This window comes from Panthera onca, chromosome B4 (assembly GCF_046562875.1).
Source record: "Panthera onca isolate mPanOnc1 chromosome B4, mPanOnc1 haplotype 2, whole genome shotgun sequence".
NCBI lineage: Eukaryota > Metazoa > Chordata > Mammalia > Carnivora > Felidae > Panthera > Panthera onca.
In genome coordinates this window covers 1,620,018-1,642,753 of record NC_138345.1, presented here as the reverse complement: position 1 = coordinate 1,642,753, position 22,736 = coordinate 1,620,018, and positions in this window count along the sequence as shown.

Below are 22,736 nucleotides of genomic sequence, written 5' to 3'. Positions count from 1 at the left end.
GTGAGAGTTGAGCCAGTGCCTCCGAATGGGGTCACAGCAAAACGTTTCTCAGCTTCCCGCTTGAACCCGCTTTCTTGCTTGGTCCTGGAGAGCCATGGTGTACCCAGCGGTTCACTGGCCACCTGCCCCCGGGGCCCCCGCCCCTGGGTCCTGAGGACAGGAACGGCCAGCGCCCCCCCTCGCTGTGCCTCGTTAGGACTCTGCTCAGCAGAAGTCAGCAGTATTCACCCCGGTACTCACGGCCTGTCTTCATACATCAACCCATTTGTGCCTGTCAGATTCCTGCTGATCCTTCAAGATCCAGTTCACATATTACCTATGTTACAGCGACTCAAATTCCCCAAAGAGGTTGTTAATCACATATTTCCATTATATTTTGTAAATGTCTCCCCATTAACACGTCACTTACTGTGGGTATTTACCTATGTCTCTGGCCGCTCTGTTTAACTGGTTAATTCCCCCAGTGCGAATACAGCGTCTTCCAGGTAGGTGCCCACCCACCCAACACTCACACAATGCTCACACTTCGGGGCGCAAAGTAAATGAGTGGATGAATCAACAGGCTCAAATGTGCTTTATGATCGAGACTTCAACGTGCCTGTGGTTTCTTCTCTAAAAATCTTAGGTGTGACAAAATTCAGCATTCTCTCTTAATAAAAACCCTCGAGAAAGTCGGGATAGAAGAAACATACTTAAACATCATAAAAGCCATTTATGAAAAGCTCACAGCTAATATCATCTTCAGTGGAGAAAAACTGAGAGCTTTTCCCCTGAGATCAGGAACACGACAGGGATGTCCACTCTCACCGCTGTTGTTTAACATAGTGTTGGAAGTTCTAGCATCAAAAATTAGACAACAAAAGGAAATCAAAAGCATCAAAATTCGCAGAGATGAAGTCAAGATTTCACTTTTTTGCATTTGACATGATATTGTACATGGAAAACCCGATAGACTCCACCAAAAGTCTGCCAGAACTGATACATGAATTCAGCAAAGTCGCAGGATACAAAATTAATGTACAGAAATCAGTTGTATTTTTATACACTAATAATGAAACAACAGAAAGACAAATAAAGAAACTGATCCCATTCACAATTGCACCAAGAATCATAAAATACCTAGGAATAAACTAACCAAAGATGTACAAGATCTGTATGCTGAAAACTATAGAAAGCTTATGAAGGAAATTGAAGAAGATACAAAGAAATGGAAAAACATTCCATGCTCATGGATTGGAAGAATAAATATTGTCAAAATGTCAATACTACCCAAAGCTATCTACACATTCAATGCAATCCCAATCAAAATTGCACCAGCATTATTCTCGAAGCTAGAACAAGCAGTCCTAAAATTTGTATGGAACCACAAAAGACCCTGAATAGCCAAAGTAATATTGAGGAAGAAAACCAAAGTGGGAGGCATCACAATCCCAGGCTTTAGCCTCTACTACAAAGCTGTAATCATCAAGACAGCGTGGTATTGGCACAAAAACAGACACATAGACCAATGGAATAGAATAGAGACTCCAGAATTGGACCCACAAATGTATGGCCAACTAATCTTTGACAAAGCAGGAAAGAATATCCGATGGAAAAAAGACAGTCTCTTTAACAAATGATGCTGGGAAAACCAGACAGCAACATGCAGAAGAATGAAACTAGACCACTTTCTTACACCATTTACAAAAATAAACTCAAAATGGATAAAGGACCTGAATGTGAGACAGGAAACCATCAAAACCCCAGGGGAGAAAGCAGGAAAAAAAACCTCTTTGACCTCAGCCACAGCAATTTCTTACTCGACACACCTCCAAAGGCAAGGGAATTAAAAGCAAAAATGTACAATTGGGACCTCATCAAGATAAAAAGCTTCTGCACTGCAAAGGAAACAATCAACAAAACTAAAAGGCAACCGACAGAATGGGAAAAGATATTTGCAAAAGACATATCAGATAAAGGGCTAGTATCCAAAATCTATAAAGAACTCACCAAACTCAACACCCAAAAACAAATAATCCAGTGAAAAAATGGGCAGAAAACATGAATAGACACTTTTCTAAAGAAGACATCCAGATGGCCAACAGGCACATGAAAAGATGCTCAACGTCACTCCTCATCAGGGAAATACAAATCAAAACCACACTGAGATACCACCTCACGCCGGTCAGAATGGCTAAAATGAACAAATCAGGAGACTAGAGATGCTGGTGCGCATGTGGAGAAATGGGAACCCTCTTGCACTGTTGGTGGGAATGCAAACTGGTGCAGCCACTCTGGAAAACAGTGTGGAGGTTCCTCAAAAAATTAAAAATAGATCTACCTTACGACCCAGCAATAGCACTGCTAGGAATTTACCCAAGGGATACAAGAGTACTGATGCACAGGGACACTTGTACCCCAATGTTTATAGCAGCACTTTCAACAGTAACCAAATTATGGAAAGAGCCTAAATGTCCATCAACTGATGAATTGATAAAGAAATTGTGGTTTATATACACAATGGAGTACTTAATACTTGGCAATGAGAAAGAATGAAATCTGGCCATTTGTAGCAATGTGGATGGAACTGGAGAGTGTTATGCTAAGTGAAATAAGTCAGGCAGAGAAAGACAGATACCATATGTGGATCCTGAGAAACTCAACAGAAGACCATGGGGGAGAGGAAGGAAAAAAAAAAGTTAGAGAGGGAAGGAGCCAAACCATAAGAGACTCTTAAAAACTGAGAACAAACTGAGGGTTAATGGGGAGTGGGGGGGAGGGGAAAGTGGGTGATGGGCATTGAGGAGGGCACCTGTTGGGATGAGCACTGGGTGTTGTATGGAAACCAATTGGACAATAAATTTCATATAAAAAATAAATAAAAAATAAAAATCTTAGGTGTGACATTGCACTCATAAAGATGTATGCTGGCACGGAACGCACTCCTTACAACTTTCGACAAAATACTGATCTCCTCTTTTTGAAGGAAAAAAAAAATTAGAACTCTAACAGGAAAAACTCCCTTCTAATTGTTAAATTGTTCCTTGCTTGCCCGAGGGTTAAGATTCTTCAGTGTGGTAGCTGTAGGCACGTTCAGATATTCAATACGGAAACTCTTGCCCATAGAAAAATCCATCAAGGGAAGAGAGAAGCCTGGGGCATTTTTCGATGTGATTTCTAATTGACATCCAGGATCACTTCCACTTTTATTGCAGGGAATCTAAAAGACCAAGTTTTCCACTAGATTTCAACCCAGTTTAGAAGTGATGCCGATGGTTTACAGTAATCCGATCCACCTGGAGTGTGCTTGCTGGGCTGCCTTGGTTGGGGGGTGGGGGGGGGGAGTGAAAAGAAAGGAGGCGGCATCTGTGTCTCATGGTAATAAGAATAGGGCTCATTTTGTTTTAAGTTTGTTTTTCAAAGATGTGACATTTTAAGGGAACACAAAAAGATTTTAAGACAAAGATAGAATATAAGTTGTTCACATATTTTCACTCTAAGTCCATTTTTTGAAACTTCTCTGGATCAAGCTTGCAAAGGACTGAATGTTTGTATGCCCCAAATTCCTATGTTGAATCCTAACCCCCAAGGTGATAGTGTTAGGAGGTGAGGAGGTCATGAGGCCAGGGCCCACGTGATGGGATTAGTGCCCTTATAAAGGGGACCCCAGGGGGCGCCTGGGTGGCTCAGTTGGTTGAGCGGTCCACTCAGGTCATGGTCTCACAGTTCGTGAATTCGAGCTCTGCGTCGGGCTCTGTGCTGATGGCTCAGAGCCTGAAGCCTGCTTCGGATTCTGTGTCTCCCTCTCTCTGCCCCTCACCCACTTGTGCTCTGTCTCTCTCTCTCTCTCTCTCTCTCTCTCTCTCTCTCCCAAAAATAAATAAACATTAAACTTTTTTTAAATAAAAGAGACTCCAGAAAGCCCCCTCGCCCCTTCTCTCATGGGAGGACACTGGGAGAAGATACCATCTGTGAACCAGAAGGCCGGCACCAGACACTGGATCTGCCAGGGCCATGGTCTCCCATGTCCAGCCCCCAGGGCTGTGAGAAATCAGTGCCTGTTGACAAGCACCACATCTGTGGTTTTGTCCCCACAGCCCAGACAGGCTAAGACAAAGGCCATGCTCCATTCTTTCATTCTGGTAGCATCTAAAGAAACACTAGTCCCTCAGTAATACATACTCGTGGTCCGTGATCATTCACGAGGTGATGGCGTGTTCCCCTTAGTAGGAGAGAACAGCCAGCGGCTGATAAGGAATGAAAACCCATCAGGGTGTCGGTGAGCAGCCACCAGCCCCGTCCCTCTCCAGGGGACTCAAGAGATGCTGTGGACACAAACAAGACCCCACATGTAGAACTCTACGCCTCGTAGATGGTTGTCAGCTTACCCCAGTCATAACTGACTTCAGCACCTGAATAGAGTCTGCACGATCTTGGCCACGCTTCCCCTTCAACAAAGAATAACGAAATTTCTGGTATGATTCTCCCATCAAAAAAGCTATTGCCTGTTTTCTCACTATTACAGATGTTAAGGCGTGACAAATGCCGTTTAAACAAACATCATCATAAAGGACCTACATTTAATATGGCAGCAAGCACAGTCGCCGCCACTCGTGAAGCATCCCCTCTGTGTGGGCTGCCGTGGAGGCGCTTGAGAAGCGTTTTCCCAAATCTTCACTGCAGCCCTGAGTGGTCCTGAAAATTAGGCTCTATTGTAGAGGAAAGCAGACTCAATATCACGTATTCAGTCGAGAGGTGAAATTCAAATCTGCTTCCTCTAGGTTCAAGGCCAACTTCCCTCCACGACATCACACCTGGGCCAAGTGTCCCTGATGTGTCACAGGGGAGCAAGGTTAACCCCGCGAGATGGCATGCGGCGTTCCCACAGACTGGTGGGGCATGCATGCAGTGTCTCACCGCGGGACCGATGCACATACTTTTATTTCCAGGTATTATGTGTTTGCTTCAGTGACATCAGTGTGGTTTTAATTTCCAGTTCATTAATTACTAATGAGACTGAACATCTTTGCGTGTGCTTATTGAACGTCTATATTTCCTTGATAAAGTGTTCAAATGCTCTGCCTGTTATATATTGGCTTGTCTTTTTATGACGGAGTTTGAAAAATTCTTTATATATTTTTGTTACTAATCCTTTATCAGATGTGTTTTCCAAATATTTGCTCCTAATCTGTGTTTTGTCTTTTCATTTACTCAATAACACTGTCTTTCAAAAAGCAAAGCATCTATCCATTTTTTCGTGGTTTGATGTATAAATTACAGATCATAGTTTATTTTTGCACAAATGGATGCCCGATTGTTACAGAACCATTCATTTGAAAGATTATTCTTTCTTATTAAGCTGCTTTTGCTCATTGTCAGAAATCAATGAGTGTTATTGCTATTTTGTTCCATTGATTTACATATCAATCATTATGTCAATATACACTATCTTGATTATTTTACCTTTACAGAAAAAATGCTGAAATCAGGCAGTGCTTTTTTCTTCAAAATATTTTGGCTATTCTTGGTCATTTGTTTTCCATGTAAATTTTGGGAAAACCTTATAAATTTCAACAAAAACAGGCTGTTGCAAATTTGGTTGTGTTGAATCTATAAATCAGTTTTCAGACAATTAACCACTTTACATGATTGACTTTTATATCCATAAACATGGTATATATTTCTTTAAGAAATTCAGTTAGATTTTTAAAATTTATTTCGGCAGCATTTTGTGGTTTCAACAGAGAAATCTTACACATGTGTTTCTATCCCTATAAAAAGCTACCCACATACAGCTTTATCCCTAATTGTTCCATAATTCTGATGCTATTGTTCATTATATTAATTTCAATTTAAGCTTTTAATTGGTGATATAGAAATTATTGGTTTCTGTATGTTGAGCTTGTTTCCTGAGAATTTGCTAAACTTACATATTCGGGTAGCAGTTCTTGCAGAATCTTTTGGATTTCTTTGTAAATAATTTTATTTTCCATAAAAGACACTTCTATGTTGCGTGTCAAAGCTCTATGCTTGAAAAACAAAAAGAAAAATCTTTTTTTTTTAATGTTCATTTATTTATTTAGAGAAAGAGAGAAAGCAGGGAGGGGCAGACAGGGAGAGAGACTGAAAATCCCAAGCGGACTCGATGCTCAGTGTGGAGCCCAACATGGGGATCTATTTCAGGAACCGTGAGATTATGACCTGAGCCAAAATCGAGAGTCACTTAACCGACTGAGCCCTCGGGCACCCCAAGAAAAGTCTTTATTTTGCCTTGTTTGCTCAGTGTTGAATAGGAGAGAAGAGGGCAGCTCTTGTTGCAATGTTTCTAATCTTCGGGGGAAAGTCCTTCACGGTTAAGTGTGTTTCCTGTAGATTAAGGAAGTGCTTACTGAACGTCTATATGCATACCCAATTTCTCCTCGGGTAGAGAAAGTCTCCTTCTCTTCCTACTTTGCTGAGAGTTTTTATCAGGAAAACTGTTGTGGGTCCAAATCGCATAATATCATCATATAAGTTTTCTCATAATCTCTTGATGGATGGGATTGCAGTGATTGATGTTCAAATGTTGATACAGCCTTATGTTTCTGGAATGAATTTCAGTGGATCATCTTGCATTTCTCTCATGCTGCTGGCTTTGTTTTTTCAAAACGTGTTAATGATTGGTATGGCTATGTTCATGTGGAGTTACTTTTCTGTAGGGTTTGCGTGGGTGTGACGTTTTTGTATGCTTTTGCTCACAGAATAGTTCTAGTCTTCGAATTAAGTTGAGATTTGTCCTCTGCTCTTTTATTTGCTAAAAGACTTTGTGTTGAATGCCGACTATTACCTTTTCCATAAATCCTTTGGTAGATTTTATCAAGGAAGACGCGTGGGACTGGACTGTTCTTTCTTCAGTGGATTAGTGGTGGTTCCAATTGTCCACCTCTTCTTGGGTGAACTTGCCATAGTTTCTATTCAATCCATCCAATATATTGCCTTAGAGTTATCTTAGTGTTTTTTAAAATAATTTTAATGTGGGGCACCTGGATGGCTCGGTTGGTTAAGCATCCTACTCTTAATTTTGGCTCAGGTCATGATCTCACAGTTTGTCGGATCGAGCCCCGAGTCAGTCTCTGCAGCCCTGACAGCCCCAGCCTGCTTGGGATTCTCTCTCTGCCCCTCCCCTGCTCACATGCACTCTCTTTCTTTCTCTAAATAAATAAGTAAATAAACTTCAAAAAAATAAATAAAATAATTTTAATGCTGTTAAGGTCTAAGGTGATACCACTCTTTAATTCCTAATATTGGAGATTTGTGTCTTTCTTTTTTATTCTGATCACTTTTGCTAGCTTTAATAATCGTATTAACCTTTACAAAGTTTTTGCTTCACTGATTTTCTCTACTTTTCGGATTTCTATTTCATTGACTTTTGCCCTTATCTTTATAACTTCCTTTTTCTACTTAAGGGGCGCCTGGGTGGCTCAGTCAGTTAAGCGTCAGACTTCAGCTCAGGTCACAATCTCATACTTTGTGAGTTCGAGCCCCAAGTCAGGCTCTGTCCTGATAGCTTGGAGCCTGGAGCCTGATTTGGATTCTGTGTCTCTCCCCGCTGTCTGCCCCTTCCCCACTCACACTCTGTCTCTATCTTTCTCTCAAAAATAAACATTAAAAAAATTTTTTTTAATAATTACCTTTTCCTTTTCTATTTTCATCATTTGGCAACTTGTATCATTGATTTGAGATTTTTCTCTTTTCTAATATAATGTTCATGCATTAGATTCCCCTCTCGGTTCTGCTTTAGCTGAATCTCACCCAATTTGATTAATTCTGCTTCATTTTTACTCAATTAGAATATATCATAACCTCCCTGAGAATTCTCCTGTGACCACTGGGTTATGTAAAAGAGTGTTGTTTGACTTTCACATATTTGTATATATAGTCCTTTGTGTTGCTGACATTTTTTGTTTAATTCTGTTGTGTTCACACTTAGTGTGATTTCAGTGTGTTCATATATGTTGCTGTTTGTTTTGTGGCCAAGAAGATCATCTGTCTTCATAAGCACCCTGTGTGCACTTAAAAATTATGAGTGTCTCTCTGCTTTGGGGGTGAAGAGTTCCACAAATACCTGTTGGGCAAAGAGGATGATAACGTCGCTCGGGGCTTCTGCACTGTCCCTTCTTGCGTGTCTGTGCTTTCTATCGACTACTAAGATGATTTTGGATCTGCCTGCTTCACTTTTCAGTTCTATCAGATTTACCTGGAATCTGTCGTTAGTTGCATACCCAATTAGGAATGGCATCTCTTTATGATGAGTTGGCCTCTCTATTATTCTGCGATGTCTCTCTTTATACTTGGTAATATTCCTCTTTACACACACTACTTGAAAATTGATAATTAATTAACAATAACACACATATTTGCTTATACATATACATTTCTAAGTCTTTTTTAGATACTACTTTATAATTTTAATATAGTCTTCAAATATGTAATGCAAATACATAAAGGCAAACATACATTTAATACAATTCTAAAGGAGTTTCCTACATGAACATCAACGGACAACTTTGAATAACTTAAGAGCTGTATCAAGATACACATTAAGATTAAATATTCTTCTACTTGATTCCTCTGAATAAATCATCTGTTCCTCATCCACAAACCAGCTCAGGTATCAGCAAATACGTAGTGGAAACACTGTGCACCATAATTATTTGAGAAATTGGTAACTAAGAGGCCATTTAATAAGTTAAAACTCAGATTTGCGGGGCACCTGGGTGGCTTGGTCGGTTAAGCGGCCGACTTCGGCTCAGGTCATGATCTCGCGGTCTGTGAGTTCGAACCCCGCGTCGGGCTCTGTGCTGACAGCTCAGAGCCTGGAGCCTGTTTCAGATTCTGTGTCTCCCTCTCTCTCTGCCCCTCCCCTGTTCATACTCTGTCTCTGTCTCAAAAATAATAAAATCTCTCTCCCCCTCCCCTGCTCATGCTCTGTCTCTCTCTGTCTCTCAAAAATAAATAAATGTTAAAAAAAAATTAAAAAAAAAAGGGGGGCGCCTGGGTGGCTCAATCGGTTGAGCGTCCAACTTCAGCTCAGGTCGTGGTCTCGCAGTTCGTGAGTTCGAGCCCCACATCGGGCTCTGTGCTGACAAACAGCTCAGAACCTGGAGCCTGCTTCAGATTCTGTGTCTCCCTCTCTCTCTCTCTCTCCGCCTCCCCTGCTCATGCTCTGTCTCTCTCTGTCTCTCAAAAATAAATAAATGTTAAAAAAAATCAAAATAAAATAAAATAAAATAAAAAAACGTTAAAAAATTTAAAAATAAAACTCAGATTTGCAAGGATATACCTGAAAGGATTCAGAAAATAATTACTATGGTGACAAATAAATTTGAATTCTGAAAATTTTAAATTCTGAAAATGCTTATGGCCTTCAGGTAACCTGTCCGGTCATCACTTAGTCTGTTTAGGATGTTAATTAAAAAATGTTGTCACAGGTGTGCTGCCTGCAAAGCACGTAAAAACGCTTTTGTTTCACATAGAAGTAGGACTTGAGATTTCTACTTATTTTCCCTTCAGACACGTGAGTGTTCTCCTTGCCTCTTCTTCGTGTTCCTGGGGTGAGCGTGCGAAGTGGTCTCTTCCTCCTAGAAGGTACGCATCCTTGACATGGAGAGGGGCCCCCTGCATTCGGGCTGCCCCCGGGCCCCGGTGTGCAGTCACACATCCAGATTTGGTAAGAGTCCCGCACCGATACCGTTCCCTACACTCAGCCCAGGGGCCACGCTTCGTGAGGACAGAGGAAGCGCCCACTGTGGCTTGACATTTTCTACAAGAGGACCGTAGGACAAGACAACCCCTCATTGCCTTGTTGTGACCGAAACTCCTGTATTAGCCTTAAAGGCATTATTACCCGAGAAAATTAACACAGGACCCAAGGCGGCTGTTCCTTTCCAGTGCTCACGGGGCCCCCTTCTGCCCGGCCCGTAGGGCCTTAGGGAAAGCTGCAGAGGTTTCCAGAGGTTTGATGATAAAGCAGGAGAGTTGCTGAGACGACGTGAACTCCAAGAGGGAGCGTGCCATCGGAATAGAGGAACTTGGCCATGGGGACAGAAAGAGACTTGAGAGCAGAGGACGCATGTGGGAGACAGAGGCCCCTGAGAAGGCGAGAATTGGGCCCTGGCCCAATGAAGATTTGCTGAGGTCCTTCCTGCCCAATCCAGTGGGATCATCGCCAGCGCCTGCCCGCAAGGACACAGCTTCAGACAACAGCACCTCAGTGCTACAGTTTCAAGGCCATAGGGGTGACCCCGTCTGCTCCCCTGATGTTTGTCCTCCACATGCTGGGTTCCTAGAGCTCACAACGGCCCAGCTCTGAGGATGAGTATGGTGTCTATGCAGAGCCACGTGGGGTTCGGGGCCTGCTCTGAACCACCTGCCTTTCTGGCAGGTTCACCTTCATGGACTCAAAAACATGAGTTGCATCTCTACCAACTTCCCATTTCTCTCCCTGCACCTCCAGTTCTGTCGACAATCGCTCAAGAGATGTGTCATCCACAGAACGCCTGGGCAGCTCAGTCGGTGAAGCGTTTGACTTCGGCTCAGGTCATGATCTCACGGTTCGTGAGTTCGAGCCCCACGTCGGGCTCTGTGCTGACAGCTCAGAGCCTGGAGCCTGCTTCAGATTCTGTGTCTCCCTCTCTCTCTGCCCCTCCCCTGCTCACGCTCTGTCTCTCTCTCTCTCAAAAATAAAATAAAAACATAATAAAAAGAGAGATGTCACCCTTCTGGACACCATTGAGAGAATCCCACTTTGTCTATGTCTCTACTAATGTACGACATTGAGAACTATTGTTCGAAGAAGCCGGAGGAAGGGGGAGGAGGTCCCCCAGAAACACCGACCTGGTGTCTGCCTCGGGGGCACACCACCCGTCATTTCAGACCAGTTGATAAGTGGGATCAGATCTCCCTGTATTTCTAGAATTCCAATACAAACTCTTCATCTGCTCTGGAAAGTTTACGTGCACAGGGAAGGGAAAATGTCCAGAAATGAGAATACCGTTTTATTTTCATACCCTCAATCTGACTTTTAAGAAAATAAAGTTTCTTCAATTCCCAAAAGAAGTAGATAAGAAAAATAATTCTTGGAACTTTTTGGCCCAAATGCTATGAATAGATTATTTCTCTACTGTAGAAGGGATTTTAAAAACCACATATCCTAATACACATCTTCAGCACCAGACATTTTTTTCCCCTATTACACATACATATTAATAGAACTTTCATAGAATACTGGATCCATTGAACTCTATCTTCATTAAATCTGAGAAATGTAAAAATCCAAATTCTTGAATAAGTCATCATTTCAAGAAACATGAATTATGCCAAATATTGATGTTTTAAATAATATCAGTTGATAAAATCAATGTTCTTTCATTTCTGGGCATAATGTGCCTTTTAGCCGCGAAGCCGTGATTGCACGGCTGTGGGGGGAGCTGGGGGCAGGCGGCGACGGGAGGGACCATGCCCAGCGTCAGCTCTGGAGCCGCACACGATTGCCTGAGAGTCACAGCCCACGGCTTACCAGCCGGCGAGATTGGGAAATTGCTTAGCTGCTCTGGGACTCTGTTTTCTCCTGTCCGATGCGGGCCCTGGACCGCTGCGGTGATGCAGGCCAGTGCCAGGAAGGGGCCGTCACCAGGAAGCGCCCGCACGGTGCACACGCTGGGCTACATCTCGTCCCTGAGCCTCCGTCGGGTCGGCTGCCACCAAGTCAGTGAAGAGCCGGTGGGAGGCTCAAGGGAAGGTTCTGCAAACCCTGCCTTCCAGGTTCCCGGGCACCAGGCTCACTGTCCACTCGGCACCTCACTCCGTCTAGCCGGACTCAGTGCTCCAGGCCGGTGTAGACACAGGAGGCGGGACGGGCGAAGGCGCAGGGCACCCCAGCACGGGGAGCGCCAGCTCTCCATCCCCTCCCAGACCTGCCCGGGGGGAGCCCTCGTGCACGGGTCCCCCAGCCACGGGCGAGCGCGTCCAGGCCAGGGAGCCGGGAGCCAGGAGGGTGGACACGGCGTGACAGGTGCCCAGCACCAGAAGAAAGAGCAGCAGAGGACGGCCCGCTGGCTCCCCTCATTTTACACTCGAGGGAACTGGCAGAAACGCAGAAACCGTCTTCCACGACTGTAATCCTTGAAAGCGAGAGCTGGGTCTCAAGGCCGCGTTATCTCCGTGGCATCATCCTGCCCGCCTTTGAGGACCTCACGCCTGAAACCGGGTGGCGGAGAATAACCTTGTCTACACCTGCTGTGGTTTCTCAGCGTCAGAAGATGAACCTGGTGAGGGGCACGGCGGGTTTGTCCGTCCTCACCGCGGGGCCTCTGTGCTCGGCACTTGGTGTGCACCAAACAGGGTCGTGCGAGCGAGCCAGAGCCGGCTGGGGTGAAGGGGCCCCACCGCGTGTGCACATGAAATACCCGATTGTGCTCCGGTCCCTGCGAATGATCTCTGAAGGAGTCTGCCGGTAGCAGGAGCATGGGGAGACTTTTGCAAACTGATTAATTGAATATTTAACAGCTTGTTTTCATGTACAGTTTACTCAATTTATATGAGCAATTACTGAATGTGCGTGTGCAAATGGCTGCAGCTGCGAAGCCCAAGGTAGTTTTTTTCATTAGACCTACTAAATCTGAATCAGAAAATAGGTTTAAAAGTCGTGTTTGGCATAGCTCTCCCTGCTAATGATGAACGCAACCCAACCTCCTATATTTGAATAAGGTTATTGGGAAGGTCACTTATACCAAATAAACTAATAGGATTTGAAATGCATGAAATCCTGTTTTACAGTTTAAAAGCAAGGAGAGAACAGATCTTAATCACTTCCCACCTTGATCAATTCCTGACGCCTTGACTGTTTTAAATTAGTTGTGTAGAAACAGGCCAGAGGAATTTGGAGAGCAACGCATTGGGATGTATTCACAGCAATGATGCTAAAACACATTTAAGTTATTATACAAAGTGGATGCCATTTTCTTTTCCATACAGTTTTTATTATTGTTGTTGTTGTTTTTTATTGCACACTGGAATTTAAAAGTTGGATAAGACAGGCTCCTGGGGGGCTCAGTTGGTTAAGCTTCCATTTTCAGCTCAGGTCATAATCTCATGGTTCATGCTTTGGAGGCCCGCGTTGGGCTCTGTGCTGACAGTGTGGAGCCTGCTTGGGATTCTGGGTCTCCCACTCTCTGCCCCTCCCCTGCTTGTTCTCTCTCTCTCTCTCTCTCTGAAAAATAAATAAACATTAAAAGAATTTTTTAAGTTGGATAAGACATTTTAATGCCATGGTAGATAACTCTGTCCAAATTTGACTTCGATTTCAACTGTGAAATTTTGACTGTACTTCCATTTTGTCTGAGTTCAACCCTGGTACCTACATGTCGAACCATATAAAACGGACTTCATATATAAATAAGAAAAAGATGTTATCCTTTAAGTAGTGATTACCTTCAAGCAAAGAGAATTTTGTGGCACATTTGTACAGACACCTCCAAAATCTTGACCGGATATTGAATATATTAGCAGGTTATTAGTAAATTTATGTTCTTGGGAGTTTTCTCTCTGTTTTAAATAGTAAACTAATTCAAGAGGATCTATCTAATCATTTTTTAAATCATTTGTGCACAGACAGAAGTGATGATTTGGAGCTTCATTTGAGGGTTTTCAAATCAAGCAGAAGTGTCTATAACATTCATATATTTTAAATTGTTAGCAAGTGAATGGCACCATCCTGGTTATAAATCTAAGTCCTTCCATCCCAGATAGTTCCAACCATTTATCTTCATTAGCGCACATCAGAAAGGGTTGAGGTGACAATGATCCTGACACGTAAAACAAATCCTGTAAATTTCAACTGGGTTGAAGCCTTGCCACAGAACCCAACTGCCCCGGTGAGAATTTATAAGGGTGATTTGTTCCTGCAGCCCAACATGGGGTTTCCATTTTACTGTTTCTCTTGATTCATAAATCACCTTGGAAACTTTTGACCATGGAGTCCTATTACCTTGCCTTTAGGACTTCATGAGTTCCAAGTTTCCCTCTGACTGAAACATTTTATATTTGGTAGAATTCAGTGACAACCCGCATACACACTGCTTTGACATCTCCAGAGCCCGAACACACACTGTAATAAAAGTCAGGCCGAACAGATCTCGTGTGGAATCACAGATTCATGCACTCTGTGTGTGTGTGTGTGTATGTGTGTGTGTGTGTGTGTGTGTGTGTGTGTGTGTGTGTTAGTATCTCGGTGACCTGGCTCAACTTTCCCCCCACCGTTGTGTTTCATGGTGATGGCCAATAGTTTATAAACACTCACAGATGTTTCCGCACTGCATAGTCTGGTTTATGTGTGTGTTGTTCATATAATCTGCAACACAGTTCTATGCTATGAGGTTATTATTATCCCCCTCAGCAGATGAGACAATATCAAGGCCCAGGGTAAAGAACGAACTTGATCAGGACCCGCACCTAATAAATGGTCGATTGGTGATCCCCTGATGGTGAAGCTCAAAACATCTGGGGATTGCATTCACTCAGAATTTCTGGGTGTTGAATGCAAATATCATCATTAATTAGGCTTTTGGACTTGACTTCTGGTGTTTATAGTTGTGTGTGTATTAATGTAAATGTTGGGCTTCTTAACTGCTAAGGTGTATTCCAACTGAAAAATTACAAAGAGAATCTAGTGAAAGCAATGAATGCCATTTAAACAAAAATTCTTTGAAGCCTTTGGATTATTATTCTGAATTTTAAACCTCATTGTTAAAGTAACTAGATTAAAAGTATATAAGAGATCAGCCTATACCTGATCTGTGACCTTCTAAATCCTCTGAAAATTGTGTTGGCTTTGAGATTATGTGTTCTGGGTTTTAATCTGTCCAATCAAGAGATCCTCAATTCTGTTTTTCACAATTAGAGTAATCAGTTGGATTCTGGAGCACAGTAGCTGTACCAGGATCCCAACCATGTGTTTTATAGATTTTTTAAATTTTTTTAACTTAAATTTTATTCAAATTTTAGTTGGTTAACATACCATGCAATATTGGTTTCAGGAATAGAACCCAGTGATTCATCTCAACAAGTGCCCTCCTTAAGGCCCATCACCCATTTTCCCCAACCCCCACCAACCTGCTTCCATCAACCCTCAGTTTGTTCTCTGTATTTAAGAGTCTCTTGTGGTTTGTTTTCCTCTCTTCTCTCCCCTCTCTCCCCGCCCAGCTTTCCATGTGTTCATCCATTTTGTTTCTTAAATTCCACATATGACTGAAATCATACAGTATTTGTCTTTCTCTGGCTGACTTATTTCACTTAGAATACATTCTAGGTCCATCCACGTCATTGCAAATGGCAAGATTTCATTATTTTCGATTGCCAAGTAATATTCCATGGTATATGGAATCTTCTTTATCCATTCATCAGTCGATGGACATTTGGGCTCTCTCCATGGTTTGGCTATTGTAGATAGTGTTGCTATAAATATTGGGGTGCATGTGCCTCTTCGAACTTGTATTTTTGTAACCTTTGGGTAAATGTCTACTAGTACAATTGCTGGATCATAGGGTAGTTCTATTTTTAGTTTCTTGAGGAGCCTCCACAGTTTTCCAGAGTGGCTGCACCAGTTTGCATTCCCACCAACAGTGCAAGACGGTTCCCTTTTCTCCACATCCTCGCCAATACTTGTTGTTTCCCGAGTTGTTGATGTCAGCCATCCTGACAGGTGTGAGGTGATATCTCGTCACAGTTTTGATTTGCATTTCCCGGATGATGCATATGTTTTAAAGTCCTTAGCTTGTTCTCACTGTACTTGTGGTATAGAAGGAACATTGCATCGCAAGTCCCTGGGGAGTCAGTGAGCAGGACCTACGGGCCCCTTCTGAGGCAATTCCTGGGAGCTACGAGGTCAAAGTGGGTTTTTTAAATCTTCGTTAATGAGTTACTTCTCTTATCTATTCATGTCTAGTTTGGCATCATCGTTAATCTCTCAAAAACAAAAAAAAAGATCAGGATTATATTAGGCATGCTAGAAAAAATGATGGGCCAAAATATGGCACCAAATAATGTGAGGACTGTTGGAATATAGCTGCATTGATTGTATCTCACCGGTTTCTTCTCAGGAACCCATGGCTTCTGACTGTGGCACTGACCTCAGTGTCACGACTTTTTTTTGCTCCCTGCGGCCGCTGAGGCGGTTTGCCTAGACTGCACCATGAGTCAAGCTGTCACTGCTAACCGACATTGGCTAATAACAACCCATAAGTGGTTAAGCCTCTGGGAACTGAAACACGATTGTCCATGATTCTCCAGATCTTTCCTCTCAAACCTCCTTTGGAAGTGATCTCACCAACTATCCCTCTGATGACTATGTGTAGAAATGAGCCAGCTCTGTGGAGCCAATCCATTAAATCAGGCATCAAGCAGATAGAGCCATTTCTTCTATATTGCCTGCAATAGAATATATTCAGAGCACTTCATATTTCATTATAATTATCAGCAAAATGATTTTCATTGAATTTCATTTCTTCTCTTAATAAAAAGAGCCTTCAAAATGAATAATACAAATTTTTCCACTCATTTTTTATGCTTATAATCCACAATACATTTACCCGAAAAGAAATGATCCCCAAAGTGAATCACAAAGGTCATTCCCTGTAGGGTTAAGATACATTTTTTTATTTCTATAAAGGTTTTATGAATTCTTCTATGTATTAAACTATTCAGATCCCCACAAATTGTTAGTCAATGCATGAAATGTGATATAGGGTTTTTTTTTTATTATTTACAGATGTGTGTGCTGCCTTTGAAGTGCAATTTAGAAAACTCCAGCACATTTAGTTTATTCGCTTATAAAAAGTCTATTAAAGACTTCTCAAGAAGCTTTGTATAAATTATCAAGTTTGTGTGTTTTCAAAGCCGTTTAGGGAAGTGAGGCTGTGGCAATTAGATTATGTTAATGTGATGTGGCCTGTGTTTATTCAAACTGTGTCTGTGGACGGAGGTTGAAACAGGCTGTGAAACAGACAGACTCACTGTGCGTCCACGCAGAGACAAAGAACCCCATCTTGGCCGTTCTGGCCTGAAATCCATACTTCTATTTTGAAAAGATAACCCTACGGCTGTCTCCCTCTCCAGCTCTAGTTTCGTTAGTGAGTTTGCTCCCCCCCCACCCCGCTTTCCTAGGCAACTCTTGAGGGCTCCTTCCCAAATCGGCTCTGGTCTCTGGAGATGCTGAATCTTTAATTTTCTGCTCGTTGTGACTGACAGCTTGTTACTGGAGGTCATGTGGGACTCGGAGACCAGCAACTCAGTGTGTTTCATCGCTTCGTTAAGTGCTTTAACCTAACAACATTTACTATAGAATATCATTTTATAATTACCATTCTCAGACATGAGTACCTGTGCTTTGATAGTCCTATAAAGAATTCACTACTTAAGAATTTTTCTCTGCTTTGTTTTCCACTCACATAAAATATCCAGGCTCTGCAGTTAGATTGACTGGATTCAAATAAGGCTTCACCACTAGTTCTCCGTGAACCCAGAGAATTCACCTACCACTCTGTGCCTCAAACTCCATCCATAAAACAAGGGTATTAATAAAATCTGCCTGCATGCTTTTAATATTCAGAGACAGGTAGATGATGATGATGATGATGATTATAGATAGATAGATGATGAAGATAGGCAGATTTACATATATAGTGTACTACATTATGACAAAGTCGCAAATGAATATTAATCATTGTTGTTATCATCATCACTATAATCATTTAATTCCAGATATTCTGAAGAACAGTGTTAACCTATTATACTATAAATTTGAAGAATGTATCCCAGATCAAACATACAAGGAAATATGTATATATATAATTTTAATCTATATATAGCATATTTATATCTGTTTATTTATATGTCTATTGCATATAACACATATATACATATATGTGTGTGTATATATGTATGTGTATATGTCCATTATACTGTATATACATATGTATTATGTACATACATGCATATTTAACCTTCATTGAATTCTCCAGGCCCCTCATTGCTGGGGAACTGACTCTCTTGCCTGCACGAATCACCTTCCCCCTCACTCCTCAGGACATCCATGACCTCTAAGTTGGGAGCCCCCTTGGGACGGCATCTCACAAATGCTGCTCTGTCCACTCACCACCACAACAATGTTCAAGTACAAGCCAAGAACGCCATTAACCAATGCCCCTAAACCTGAAAACTTACAGGGGACAAATGCAAATGTGGCTTTTCCTTCCTGAGGTTCGCCCCGAAGAAGGTGTCTCACGTTGTTTCTCCGCATTGTTGTCTCACGGTCACCAGAGCTGGAATAAATACATTCCTCTTGAAATCGTGTGAGATCAGAGTTGTCCGTCCAGCATTCCTGGCCTTTCTCCACAGGGCTCAGAAGACCAGAATGCCAAAACCAGCATCCAAACTGGATCTCTCTCTCCTCACCAAAACCAAAACCACCCTCCCCCCACCTCCACGCCCAGAATTTCATCAAATGTACTCATAGTTCATCAACTGTGTTCAAACATATCAGGATCCTAGCTTCAAATCAATTCACCATTTTCTGCACACATGAAACGCAGAAGAGCCTGGCCAGGCGTTTTACATGTATTATCTCTGTTCACTCGTTGAGCAAATGTTCAGTTTGTGGAGAAGCCAGATACTGTTGCAAAAGCACACAATTGTGGGTGCGGGGGAATAGCGGGGACCTGGCAAAAGCAGTCACGGACCGACGATGTAATCCCCACTTAGAGACACGGAAACGAAGGCTGGCTGATGGGAATGAAGAAGCCAGCTAAGGTGTCAATGTCCCCTGCACGGCTAAGACAGTACCAATGCGTTTGCTCTTCAACCCGGGAAAACTCCCCGGCAGAACCGTAATTACCTTGTCTCGTAGCAGGGCACTGAATGAAACATGTTAAGGAAAACACAGCTGGTGGAATTCTCATCTTTCTATACGTCTTCCATGTCTTTCCCCCCCAGATACTGAGCATAGGAACCATGCTTCTTTTATGTGGAAAGGGGGGGTCTATGGTGGGTTTATGTTCGATCAGCTCTCTTGCGTAGGTCACACACCAAGCATTGTTTAAAAACAAGGAGAGGCTGCAGATGGAGCGGCCTCCTTCCACAGGTGGATGTTTGACCTCCATCCAGTAGGAAGTGACGTGAGCCAGGGAAGACTCCGACCTGGTTGGTCTTCCCCGGCTCCTAGGTCTTGGGACCTAGCCCCCACCCCCAAAGGCTTCAGCAGTAGTCAAAGTGGGCTTTCCTTGGTGAGTTCACCAGGCAGACCCTGAACCCTAAATTCTGTCCCCTCAACAGTGCGAGAATGTGGGGAAAAAAATCCATGTTGCTTGTCAAAGTGTTTGGTGCTGTGTTTTAAACTCCTACCCCATGAAGCTTCAGAATTGAATACATATCTTGAAGGGAAAACCAGCTATGTGTACCTTTTGCTATTTTTTAATCTTTTGAAGAAATGTACTTCTTGGGCCAATAAATAAATAAATAAATAAATAAATGTGTGTGTGTGTGTGTGTGTGTGTGTGTGTATCAGATGAACAACCTCAGAGAAAGCATGAAGGGCTAAGAACACCAGAGAAAGATAATTAGAATCAAAATACTTCTCTACTATATTGTTGTGTCCCTGCAATCAATGCTGATGCTGATGGTGGGCTTTAATTCAATTAATGACATATTCACTGATGGCCTCACTGAAGAGGAGGGTAATCTTTCCTACGATGGGAAGCGTATTAGGCCATTTTCATCTTCCAGAAACGTACAGAGTCTTTTCCGGCTTTGCCACAGGAAAGATCTCAGAAGACATCCCATCTGTCTTTAGAACAAGAAAGAGCTAGAAAAATGGAAAATCGTCAGAGAACTGGAGTTGCAAGACAGACCCTGCCCAGAATCTGGAGACAAGGCACATTCAGGAAGGTGTGGCTGAGAGCAGCTGATTGGGCAGAAGCCACTGGAGCTGCACTTAGCGGTGATTCTGATGAATTTCTGGAAGCTGAGTGTGGACGAGCAGCAGGGTAAGAAGTGCGTGGGGCTGTGGGCTGAGGGGAGCTCCACTCTTCCCAGGCTTTTTCCTCTGGAAACATGATAGAATGATCACAGTGAATGTCCAAGAACATCCCCGTGTGGCTCCACCAGGGGAGAGGGAAAAGTGCCACTTCTGAGTGAAATACACCCAGAATCTCCTCCCGACAAAGGCTGGCCCAGGGAGAGAAGGGTTTGCCAGAGTCTTATCCCAGAGAGGGAACACATCACTCCCGATCTTGTCTTAGCTAAGTGGGGAACTCACAGGGTCAACCATGCCTAGGGCTTCAAGCAGATCAGGAGGCTGTGGCCAGACAGAGATTAGGGAACTGAAAGCAGACTGTATAGGAGCAAAGGTTGCAGCCCTGAGACACAGGCCACCGAAGTCAGAGGCTTAATTGGAACATCGAAAACACTTCAGCATACTGACAGTGATTACAGGGAAATGAGCTCAAAAAGCAAGAAAAATACAGTATGAATGAACAGAACAGTCATCAGAAGAAGACCCGGACAGGGCAGGAAAGTTGTCAGGCCAGGAAGTCAGAACAGCTGTGAAGTACACAGTGTTAGAACAGACGTCCAATGTAAGCGGAGAGTTGGGAGTTCCAAGAAAGAAACAAAAGAAATCAGGAAATAGACACTAACGAAAATGTCTTCCACATGCTCACTGGTAAACTGGACACAGCTGAGAAAATAATCAGTGAACTTGAAAATAGGGTAATAGAAACTTAGTAAACTAAAATGCAAAGAGAAAAAAGATAATGAAAATATAAAAAGAACAAAATATCCAGTAGTCATAGACAATTTTATTTTTATTTTTTTTAAATTTTTTATGTTTATTTTTGACAGAGAGAGAGAGACAGAGTGAAGGCAAGGGAGGGACAGAGAAAAAGGGAGATATAGAATCCACAGCAGGCTCCAGGCTCTGAGATGTCCCAACGTGGGACTCAAACTCATGAACCGGGAGATGATGATCTGAGCCAAAGTCGGACGCTATATCAACTGAGCCACCCAGGTGCCCCAGTCACGGACAATTTTAAAGGTTTAATATGCCCATATTGGAATACCAAAAGAAGATGGAAAGAAGGAAGAAAAGTTATATTTGAAATAACAATGACTGATAACATTCCAAAATTAATGGCAGACACAAAACCACAGATTCAAGAAGCTCAGAGAACACCCAGTAGAATAAATTCCAAAAGAAAGAAAATTTAAAAAAAAAAGAAAAGGAAGGATGGGAGAGAGGCAGGGAGGGAGGGAGGAAAACACTTCTATGCACATCCTACTCAAAAGTTAGAAAGTCAAAAAAAAAGTTCTCAAAATATTCTAGAGGAACAAAAAGGTAAGACTTACATCAGACTTCCCATCAGAAATCATGCAAACAAGAGGCACATGGGGTGAAATTAATGTGTTGGAAAAAAATATCAGCAAATGCATCCCTCTCGACGGTATCTCACGAAGAGGCAGAGGTCATAGGATGGAACATTTTTCAGGGAGGGCCCACAGACCTTGGTAGACATAACCCCTCCCTTGGTCAGTGACCATCCTCCCTCCCTCCAAGGTCAACAAGCAAAAGAGTCCAAGGATGGAAAGTTAGCATTTTAATCACAGGTGAGGCTTTGGCCCCAAACTTCCCGTGCACAAGCTCCTATGCTGGTCTGTTAGCAGCAAATGAAGGACCCCAGAGAGTGAACCCCAGGGATTGCTTGTCTCTGAGGAGCTCGTGCAGAGGGAAGACTGTGGGGCCAGGGCAACATCCCTGTGTCCATCGGTCCCATGGCCAAGACATCATCATCATCATCATCATCATTATCATCTTGACACGAACTCTATGGCCTCTTCACTTCAAAGCCCCCAAATGAAAGTAAGTGGTTCTTCATCAGTGAGTTTTCCACCTGCAGAAAATTATAGGGACGTTGTTCTGAGTTCACCATTGGAACCCTCATCATGGCTATGCCACTCCCTGTGACTGGAGGTTTCTCAGCACCTTGTTGCCTCCTTGCCCCCCACACACCAGCAGGCGTCTCCTTAGAGACACCAGGTTCAGGCCACACCTGCCCAGACTCTGTGAGACACAGTGAGCACTCTGACGGGATTACACATATCACCAGGACCCCAACAATGAGATGTCCCTTGTGCATCGCATGATGTGACCTACAGCCAGTGCTCTGACCACCAAGAGACGTTGTCCATCACCGGCTTCCCTACTGATCAGCAGTTCTCCAGAAGGACATCCCTTCATATCACTTCCTCCAGGAAGGAGACAACCGAGGACTGCTTTGCTTCTCTCCTTTCTTCCCAAATTCTCTCTTTGGGTGGAAACTATTTCCTGAGCCAACATTTAAAACATGACTTAGATTAATTAAGAATTAATTAATCTTACTATTCTCATAATCTTCTTTCCATCATCCATCCTCAGCCATCAAAAAAAAATCCAAATTCAGTTTTCTTCCAGAAATTGCTTATGTCAGTCATTTGAAACTGGAAACACCCAAGCTCTGCTTTTTTGATGATGATGACAGCAGTGGTGGCAAAAGCTTGTATGTATTGAGGACTGACCAGGCACGAAGCACTGTGTCAAGAGCTATATTTTTATTGTTTATCCTATTCACCAATCTAGTGAGGTGAGTACAATACACTTTTTATGTTGTTAATGGAAGGTCCACAGTTTGGAA